This window comes from Ahaetulla prasina, chromosome 4, assembly GCF_028640845.1.
Source record: "Ahaetulla prasina isolate Xishuangbanna chromosome 4, ASM2864084v1, whole genome shotgun sequence".
In the NCBI taxonomy this organism is placed as follows: domain Eukaryota; kingdom Metazoa; phylum Chordata; class Lepidosauria; order Squamata; family Colubridae; genus Ahaetulla; species Ahaetulla prasina.
Window position 1 is genome coordinate 110,648,015 of NC_080542.1, and position 10,483 is coordinate 110,658,497.

The following is a 10,483-nucleotide window of genomic DNA, read 5'->3' on the forward strand; positions in this document are numbered from 1 at the left end:
CCAACTGGCATTGTACTAAATGCCTGGGAAGAACTGCATTCTTAGGAAAGCAGCCAATGTTAGTCACATAGGGAAAGCAGCAGAGTTGGTTTGTGTGTGAGAACATTATTCATTTATCAAAAATTATTTAGATTAGGAATGAGGGGAGAATGCAGAAACTTTCTCTACTTAGCACTGGAAGTGCTTCCAATGATTAGCACTTCCAATGATAGTGCAATATGAATTTAGCTCTTGAACCAAGAGTGTTGTGTGGATTAAGATAACAGGAGCATCTCATACAATAAATAAATAAGTAAATGTTATGCTTTAATAACCATATCTTGAATACCTGCTCTGAATAAGCACTATCCATTTTGAAAAGAGCTGTTCCTCGAGGATCCAAATCTTAGTTAGTGGATTGAGGATAGAGTTGAAAAGACCCAATGTGTTAAAAAAGAAACATTTAACTCAACAAGGCAGGTTTTTTCATCTACAATAATTACTTCACACTACATAGGAGGTTAATGTAAAAAAAAAAAAGCAATGTGAAAATTACATTTCATTTAAGGGTAAATGAGAAAAACAACAGCAACAACATTTTGTTTTAACCCAACTACAGAATTTGTGCTTCCTTGCTGTATTCAAGACATGTATTCCAGGATTCTTTTTGTCAATGGGATCTAAAATAAAATTTAGCATATTACTAATTTAATACTTATTTGTTTTCTTGTAAATTAATATGTATATTATTTGTAATTCAATATTACATCTATTACACAAAAGTGCGTATAGTCAAGGCTATGGTTTTCTCAGTTGCAATGTATGGCTATGAAAGTTGGATCATAAGAAAGGCAGAGTGCCAAAGAATTGAGGCCTTTGAACTCTGGTGCTAGAGAAGACTCCTGAGAGTCCCTTAGACTGCAAGGCGGTCAGTTCTAGTGGAGATCATCCCTGACTGCTCTTTAGAAGGCCAAATCCTGAAGATGAAACTCAAATATTTTGGCCACCTAATGAGAAAGAAGGACTCACTGGAGAAGAGTTTAATGCTGGGAAAGATTGAGAGCAAAAGAAAAAGGGGATGACAAAGAATGAGGTGGATGGATGCAGTCACTGAAGCAGTAGGCATGAGCTTAAATAGACTCCAGAAGATGGTAGAGGACAGGAAGGCCTAGAGGAACGTTGTCCATGGGGTTGCAATGGGTCGGACATGACTTCACAATTAACAAGAACAACAATTACATCTTTAAATAGAGAGGAAGGGAGATGCAATAAAAAGATGCCAATCAGGGTAGCGGTGAAATGCAGTTACCTTTGCTACCAGTTCAGGAATGTGAGCCTGCGCCTCTTCTGTGCACATGCAGAGCTTTCTGCGTATGCACAGAGGGTAAAAAATGGGATGTAATGACATCCCAGTGGGTGGGCAGAGCCTCCCACCATTGGCACTACCGATTCGCACAAGCTGGATAGATCTGGCCAGATTTCACTGCTGAATTAGGGCAAAACAATTCTAAGAATGATTCTGTTCTTGGATAGACTATGGAATGGTTGGACTTGAATAGTGCCTAAGTGACCAAGAGTGTGTCTCTCATAATCTTTCTGGAGACCCAGATATTCTTTCCTGTAAGCTTTTTCAGAGTTGTGCTACTCTCACCAGTAAGAAGTAGGATTTTTGCTGTTGAGAAAGTATTGAAATTTTTTTTTCTTCCCCTGGGAAATTCATATAAATCATCCATTCTAATTTTTCAGTAAATAACTTTAATGGACAAGTTGCAAGCCCATTTGTGCCCAGTTTGGCTTAATTTTCTGGTTTCTTCAGGTAAGGCTCAAAAATATACAAACTGAGAAATCTAGATAGTTATATGCATGATACTGTGAAGACATTTAGATGCTTGATAGGCTGCTACCTGTGTTCATAACAATGTGAACAAACACAACTATAGTGATTTCACTTTCTGTGACTATCTAAAAGTTAAACCAGATGTGAGAAGACAGTTCCATGCATTCAATCTTCTGGGTTCAAATTCATAATCTACCATTTTACATGCTGCAACTGTTCAGTTCATGGAGCAATTTGTTGTTGAGCAATTCTACTTTTCTAACGCAATATCCATTTTACTGTAGGATCTGCCCAGAATATGAAGAGCTTAATCCTTGATTAAATACAAAATGTCCTGTTTCTTTTCTATCTTTACATAAAAATGCCAAACCGCTGAAGAATTTGAGCTGCAATCTGGAGTATGTAGAACCAAGATCTATTGTGAGGTTAATCACTGTCATTTGAACACCCTTAATCTTTAAAATGGCAAGGTGATGTGTCAGGTTTACTAATATCCTGGATTTTCTTTTTCTCCTGTTGAATCATACCTATTTCTCTGAGACTTCCTGAATAAGTTCCTGCGGTTTTCTTGGCAAGGTTTAAGAATAATAGAGTTGTAAAGGACCTTGGAGGTCTTTTAGTCCAACCCCTTGCTCATGCAGGATACCCTATATCATTCCAGACAAATGACTGTACAATTTCTCCATTGATGTGGCACCCACAATGTTTGGAGGCAAGCTGTTCCACTGTTTAATTGTTCTTACTATCACAAAATTTCTCCTTAATTCTAAATTGGATTAGAGCCCTAATCATATTTGTTGCTTTTTTATGCACTCTTTCTAAACTGTCAACATCTTTTTTGTTTCATGATGACCACAACTGGATGCAATATTCCAAGTGAGCTCTTACCAAGAGTAGTATAAAGAGTGCTAACACTTCACATGATCTTGATTTTATCCCTCCATTGATTGGCCTTTTTGACAATTGCAGCATACTCTGGCTCATATTGTCCACTAGGATTCCCAGATCCCTCTCACATTTACTGCTGTTGAACCATATACCACCTCTTCTATACCAGTGTATTTGGGTTTTCTTGTCTAAGTGTAAAACCTTATTTTTTTTCCACTACTGAATTGTATTTTGTTGGATAGGGCCCAGTGTTCTAGTCTGGCAAGATCCTTTGGGATTTTGACCCTAAAACGTTGGCATTTCTCCCCAGCTTTATAAACAGATAGCAAACTCTACTTCCTTCTAGCACTGATGATGTTATCTAGCTGGGTAATGAAATATGCAAAAAATAAATATAAATATAAAGAAGTTCAGAGAACACTAGCCTGGCTAGGTGGCTCAGTGGCTAAGACATTGAGCTTTCGGACTGCCACCCACCACCGCAGGGAGACGGAACCAATGCATAGGTTCCGTCCCAGGCGCCTGATGGACCCTGAGTGGTTCCTGATGGAGCTTGGGCTGTTTCCTGAGGATCTGGGCCACGGCATGGCTGAAGAACTAGTCGTGGCCTGGGAGCAGGCCGCGGCTGGGGCTTTGGACCGTGTTGCGCCTTTGCGGCCTCTGACCCGGCGTAGGTCTCAACCGGCCCCTTGGTTCACCGAGGGGCTGAGGGAGATGAAACGCCGGCGAAGATGCCTAGAGAGTGCCTGGAGGTCCAGCTGTTCCGAAGCTGACCGGACACTAGTTAGGTCTTATTCTAAGACCTACCTAGTGGCAATGAGGGAGGCGAGATGTTCTTACATTTCCACCCTCATTGCGTCGGCAGATAACCGCCCAGCCACCCTGTTTTGGGTGACCCGCTCTCTCCTTCATCAGGAGGTGCGGGATGACCCCTTACAGGGATGTGCCGAGGAGTTTAGTGGAACGATAAAATCGTTCAGCTCCGGGATGATTTGGACCAAAATTGGAATGATCCAGGTGAGAGGGCGGAGACGTGTCTTGTCGAGATTGTTTGGGATGAGTTTGACCTTGTGGCTCTCGAGGACGTGGACAGGTTGTTGGGGAGGTTGCATGCCACCACGTGTTTATTGGACCCGTGCCCTTCCTGGTTGGTGCTGGCCACACAGGAGGTGACACGAGGCTGGCTCCGGGGGATCATTAATGCTTCTTTGCAGGAAGGGGTCTTTCCTGCCGCCTTGAAAGAGCCGGTGGTGAGACCCTCCTCAAGAAGCCTTCCCTGGACCCAGCTATTTTGGGAAATTATCGTCCAGTCTCCAACCTTCGCTTTGTTGCGAAGGTTGTAGAAAGTGTGGTAGCATGGCAGCTTCCCCGATACCTGGATGAAGCTGTCTATCTAGACTCGTTCCAGTCCAGCTTCCGGCCCGGATATAGTACGGAGACAGCTTTGGTCGCGTTGGTGGATGATTTCTGGAGTGCCAGAGACAGGGGTTGTTCCTCTGCCCTGGTCCTATTAGATCTCTCAGCGGCTTTTGATACCATCGACCATGGTATCCTGCTGCACCGGTTGGAGGGGTTGAGAGTGGGAGGCACCGTTTATCGGTGGTTCTCCTCCTATCTCTCTGACCGGTCGCAGACGGTGTTGACAGGGGGGCAGAGATCGACTGCGAGGCGCCTCACTTGTGGGGTGCCGCAGGGGTCGATTCTCTCGCCTCTCCTGTTCAACATCTATATGAAGCCGCTGGGCGAGATCATCAGTGGCTTTGGGGTAAGATACCAACTGTACGCTGATGATACGCAGCTGTTCTTTTCCACCCCAGGCCACCCCAACGAAGCTGTTGAAGTGCTTTCCCGGTGCTTGGAAGCCGTACGGGTCTGGATGGGGAGAAACAGGCTCAAGCTCAATCCCTCCAAGACGGAGTGGCTGTGGATGCCAGCATCCCAGCAGTTGCGGCTGACTGTTGGGGGCGAATCATTGGCCCCAACAGAAAGGGTGCACAACTTGGGTGTTCTCCTGGATGGATGGCTGTCGTTTGAAGATCATTTGACGGCCGTTTCCAGGAAAGCTTTTCACCAGGTTCGCCTGGTGCACCAGTTGCGCCCCTTCCTCGACCGGGATGCCTTATGCACAGTCACTCATGCTCTTGTTACCTCTCGTTTGGATTATTGCAATGCTCTCTACATGGGGCTCCCCTTGAAGTGCACTCGGAGGCTTCAGTTAGTCCAGAATGCAGCTGTGCGGGTTATAGAGGGAGCCACACATGGTGCCCGTGTAACACCACTCCTGCGCAGACTGCACTGGCTGCCTGTGGCCTTTCGGGTGCACTTTAAGGTGTTGGTCACTACCTTTAAAGCGCTCCATGGCTTAAGGCCTGGGTACTTACGGGACCGCCTGCTGTTAAGCAGGGAAGAGCCTTCTCTGTGGGGGCTCCTACTCTCTGGAACGAACTTCCCCCTGGCTTGCGCCAATTGCCTGACCTTCAGACCTTTCACCGCGAGCTGAAGACATATTTATTTACTCGTGCGGGGTTGGCTTAAATTTTAAATTCTAAATTTTAAATTTTTTGGATGTATTTTAATGGGTTTTAAATTTTAATATGTTTTAAATTTTGGCCAATTTTATAATAAGTTTTTTAATTGTTTATTTTAAATTGTATTTGTTACTGTTTTTATTGTTGGCTGTACAGCGCCCTGAGTCCTTCGGGAGAAGGGCGGTATAAAAATCTAATTAATATTAATAATATTAATAATATTAATATTAATTAATATTATTATTATTATTATTAATAATAATAATAATAATAATAATAATAATAATAATAATAATAATAATAATAATAATAATAATAATAATAATAATAGAGCTTGTTAGTCAGAAAGGTCAGCAGTTCAGCGGTTCAAATCCCTAGTACAGGTGTCCTGCGTGAGCAGAGGATGACCTTCCAACTCTGTTACTGTTACCTAATACCATTTTCAGCAAAAAATAGATTGTTGCCGAATGTACAGGAAACAGTCTGAATTCTGGGACTGATCACTTTTCTAGCTAGATTCTAGCCCATGATTTTCTATCTTGATTGGCAATGGTTTCCAACATCTCAGGCAGAGTTTTAAGAATACACTGCAGGCAATTCTATAGCTATTCCTGAAGTACTCAACTTGGAAGCCTGAAGGCTCCTTCATGCCATGGATTTGCCAAAGAATATTCCTTCCAGCTCCATACTGTGGAGTATGAACTCTGCAGCACGACTCCAAAGAGAGCAAGATGAAAGACATAGTTACTCAGTCTTATTCAAAAAGAGACATTTTGGCAATAGAAGTTAATTCCATGCATCCAGAGAATAGGAGACTATACTATAGTAGTGCTGAGAACAAAAATCAAAAGTTTTAAAAGAAAACTTTCTGGTTTTCTGAGTAAAAATTTCAGTGGGCATTTCTGAAATATCTTTCCTGCCACATCTACCTACAACTCATAGGAAAAAAATCTATTTTGTTCAACAATTATTTATATAATTTATTAAAGACACAATGGTGGTAAAGTATGAAACTTATATTATAAACCAAAAAAGAATATACTGGAGCAGAACAAAATATAAGCACATTAAAAAAAGCACCATGGGTGAGAGATGAGACCCTCTGGAAAAAAAATAGCAATTAAACATGGTATTTCATTTTATTCAATCAATGTCTGTTCACTATTCACTAAGCTTGCTTTCAGTTCAGGATAGGTTTACATTAGGTAAATGCCATTTTACATATTTAATACATAGAGTTGCTAAACCTAAATATACTTTCTGTGACTCCAGGGAATACCGTAAAACAGCAAAAACATGACAACACATAATACATTAAAGGAATGCATCAGGCATTTCTTCACCATATAAGTCATCAATGAACACCAATGTTTTCTATTACTTAGTATCCCATTACAAAGTGACAGCAGCATTAATGACGAAGTGTGTGCAAGAATGAACAAGGCATGATTATTATTTATTTATTTATTTATTTATTTATTTATTTATTTATTTATTTTGTCAAACACAGCAATATATATAAGTATAAGCATGAAATAACCACACAAATTGAATACAACCAAAGGGATCATTAGGACAGGAACGGTAGGCACGCTGGTGCTCTTATGCACGCCCCTTACAGACCTCTTAGGAATGGGGTGAGGTCAACAGTAGACAGTCTTTGGTTTAAGTTTTGGGGATTTTGAGATGAGTCAGGTAGTGCATTCCAGGCATTAACAACTCTGTTACTGAAGTCATATTTTCTACAATCAAGATTGGAGCGTTTCATTTTAAGTTTAAATCTATTGTGTGCTCATGTATTGTTGTGGTTGAAGCTGAAGTAGTCTTCGTATGATTATGATGGAAAGGGACCATGTTCTGCGATCGATGCTTGAAAATCTATAAAAGATGTATAAAATAATGATTCACTCAATAGCTTTATAAAGCGCTGAGTACCGGTGAATCACCAAATTCATTAAGCATTTTTACGTGCCATGGAAATATGCATGCTTTGTTGATCGTTAGGTGTTTCTCTTCATCATGTTAGCAACGATACAGTATGGCAGCAAATGCCATTGTACCAACACCTCACAAAATATAGGAAAAACATCTACAGTGAAATGGCCAGGTCCTATGAGCAACACATCACACTATTGACTGCATGGCCTTCCACTTTAATACAGATTGCAAATACCCATGTGGGAAGCTAAAACAAAGATGGCCAGACACAATAAATACAAACATGAAAACTGCCCAATTGGATCCAAATGCTGTATTTGATTGTGCAAAATGGTGTTTATCAATCCAAAAAGTGGATCCTGCACCTGAGGGACCCTGCACCTGTAGGAAGATACATCAATAAGTAATGGAATAGATATATCAAATCTTATAGTTTCCATGCTGCAATAACATACAGCGCCTTAGCATATTTTAAATGAAACACGATTTGCCTTAATTAATATTCATGGCCAATGTATCTTCAAATCAAGGACACTATTTGTTTAATATTACAATTATTATAATACATTACCCAAAATAGTGCATCCTGTGTTAAAGGATTTCAACTGGGCATCAGTTGGTTCCATCCCGATAACTTCTAGATGTTTTTGGATAATTAAAAATTCCTACTCATGCTGGCTAATTCAGAGACCTTTTGTTTTAACCTCAGTTCATGTACTGAGTTATGCACAGTTGTGAAGGTGCTTATATATTTCACTAAACTGGAGGTGTCAAACTCAAGGCCCAGGCCGTGACGTGGTTGGATCTGGCCCACGATGTGGTTGAATCTGGTCTATAAGGCCCTCCTGGTCTACCCTATGCAAAGTGGAAAGATCAGACCAGCATAGCTTTGGCCTGGTCTACCCAATGCGAAGGGGAAACATGCCAGCAGTTTGGGGAGTATAATCAAGATGGCCATGCCAAACCATATGGTCACATCCAGCCAGTCGGCCATGCCTGCCTGGCCCCTCAAGGTCAACCACAGCTCTGATGCAGCCCTCAATGAAATTGAGTTTGACACCCCTGCACTAATCAGATCCAATAAAATCAATGTAAAAAGTCTATCAGGACTAACTTAAATCCTTTGGATGGGTTTATTAAGATTGTGGTGAAATATAATCCTTTGTTTTGGTTAAAATTAATCATTTAGTTGACTACCAGTCTTACCTATAAGATAAATGTACATTTACATATAGATTCACAATTTAATTATTTTAAAATAATCCTTTCTTTATCAAATGTTGTTTGTAACTTATGATTAATGATTGTAACTATGATTTATGACCTATGACTATTACTTGCTGTTTATATGTACACTTTGAGCTTATGCACTGGAAACAAATTCCTTGTGTGTCCAAACACACTTGGCCAATATTCTATTCTATTCTATTCTATTCTATTCTATTCTATTCTATTCTATTCTATTCTATTCCAAAATTGCTACAAATTTGCTAATAAAGCTTAAAATCTCTTTATTCACTGATATACTGATTGTTGCAACACTGATGAGTGTCAGATCAGATATAGATACTAATATATAAAAGTAAACATCTTAAACTTTCCTCCATCAAACGGTTTCCTTTATTACTATTTACTTTTGTGTGCAAATATCAGGCCTATCAAATCAATAGCAATGACATTTAGGCTTATATACTACACATAGTGATATACAATACTCTCTGGGCAGTTTATAATGTAAGTACTATTTGCATATTGCCCCCAACAATCTGGGTCCTCATTTTACTGACCTTGAAAAGATGGAAAGCTGAAAGGGCTGTGGGTGGCTCAGGCTGTAAGATGTCCTGTTATTAAAACACAGCTGCTTGCAATTATTGCAGGCTCGAGACCCACCAGGCCCAAGGTTGACTCAGCCTTCCATCCTTTATAAGGTAGGTAAAATGAGGACCCAGATTGTTGGGGGGACAATAAGTTGGCTTTGTAAATAAACAAATAGGATGAGACTATTGCCTTTCACACTGTAAGCCGCCCTGAGTCTTCAGAGAAGGGCGGGATATAAATGTAAATAAAAAAAAATCAACCTTGAGCCTGGCTAGGACTGAACTCCAGGCTTAGGCAGAATTTACCTCCAATACTGCATTCCACCACTTCACCACCAGCATTTCCTCAATCAAGCAGCACTGAAAATTGTAGCACTACTAAACATAGATATTTACATCAATTCTGCCCAGACAGAAATCTAGAAGAGTTGACAGTATTACATCCTAGTGAAATACAACTAGTCCTACTTCTATTACATGATGTTATAATTAATTATTATATGATTAACAACCACTATTTATACATAAATTCTGTAGAACCCTTCAATAATGAAAACAAGAGAACACTATTCCTTTCCAACGTTTTATAGCTTTTTTTGATAGCATTATAGAATTTATCCAACTCTCTTCTTTATTATACCTTGATCTCATAATTTCAGCTTGAAAGGAGCTACATAAACTTCAGGAACCATTTTTAACTGCCCTTTTTTTTAAAAAAATAAAACAACTGCTACCAGTACTTGAAGACTGGCATTGTATGTCTGAAGCCTATATTAATTCAACTTTTATGTTCTTTCTTTGCAAAGGAGGAAAGGAGATTCGGGTTAATGTGAGGGTTTAGGTTCCAAATAACACCCTCAACGAAAGAAGACTCTGAGGCTAGAAATTAAGTTCCTCAAAGTTCCATTTTATTAGAGATGTGATATTGGCACACCTGGAAAACCCAAATCTGAAAGCTTCCAGGTTTTTCCCACCCAAAAGAAAGTCCAAGTCCTTTCTCCTGCACCAACATGTCCATCACATGGTCCAATCGATGCACTGTCCCAACTGGAGATGCCTTCCAGTCACACCACTCCAGGTGCAAGCTGATTGTTCTTGACTCCCAGAGAAAAGAATGTTATTATGACTAGATATCTCTGCAACTCCATGCAATCCCCCCTCCCAGTTTCCCACAGCACTAAATGTGGCAGCCCTGAAGATCCAAAGAAAAAGATGGCTGCCAAGGCTGACAATTGCCTTAATTTGACAACCAGCTACAGGACTAATTGATTTTGTTCTTGGCTACAGTAAAGAATTATTAGACCCCTTTTCTATAATCTGGTGCACAGATGTCTTTAAATCCATCAAAGAACTGTTAGCAAAAGACAAATACTCTTTCTTGTGAATTCTTTATTAATTTTATTGATAATAATCCCAGATGTCCTTTGCATGTGCATTCAATATTGATAGTTTGGTATTTGTGGCCATGCAAAGACTTTGTTTTATAAAATCATATA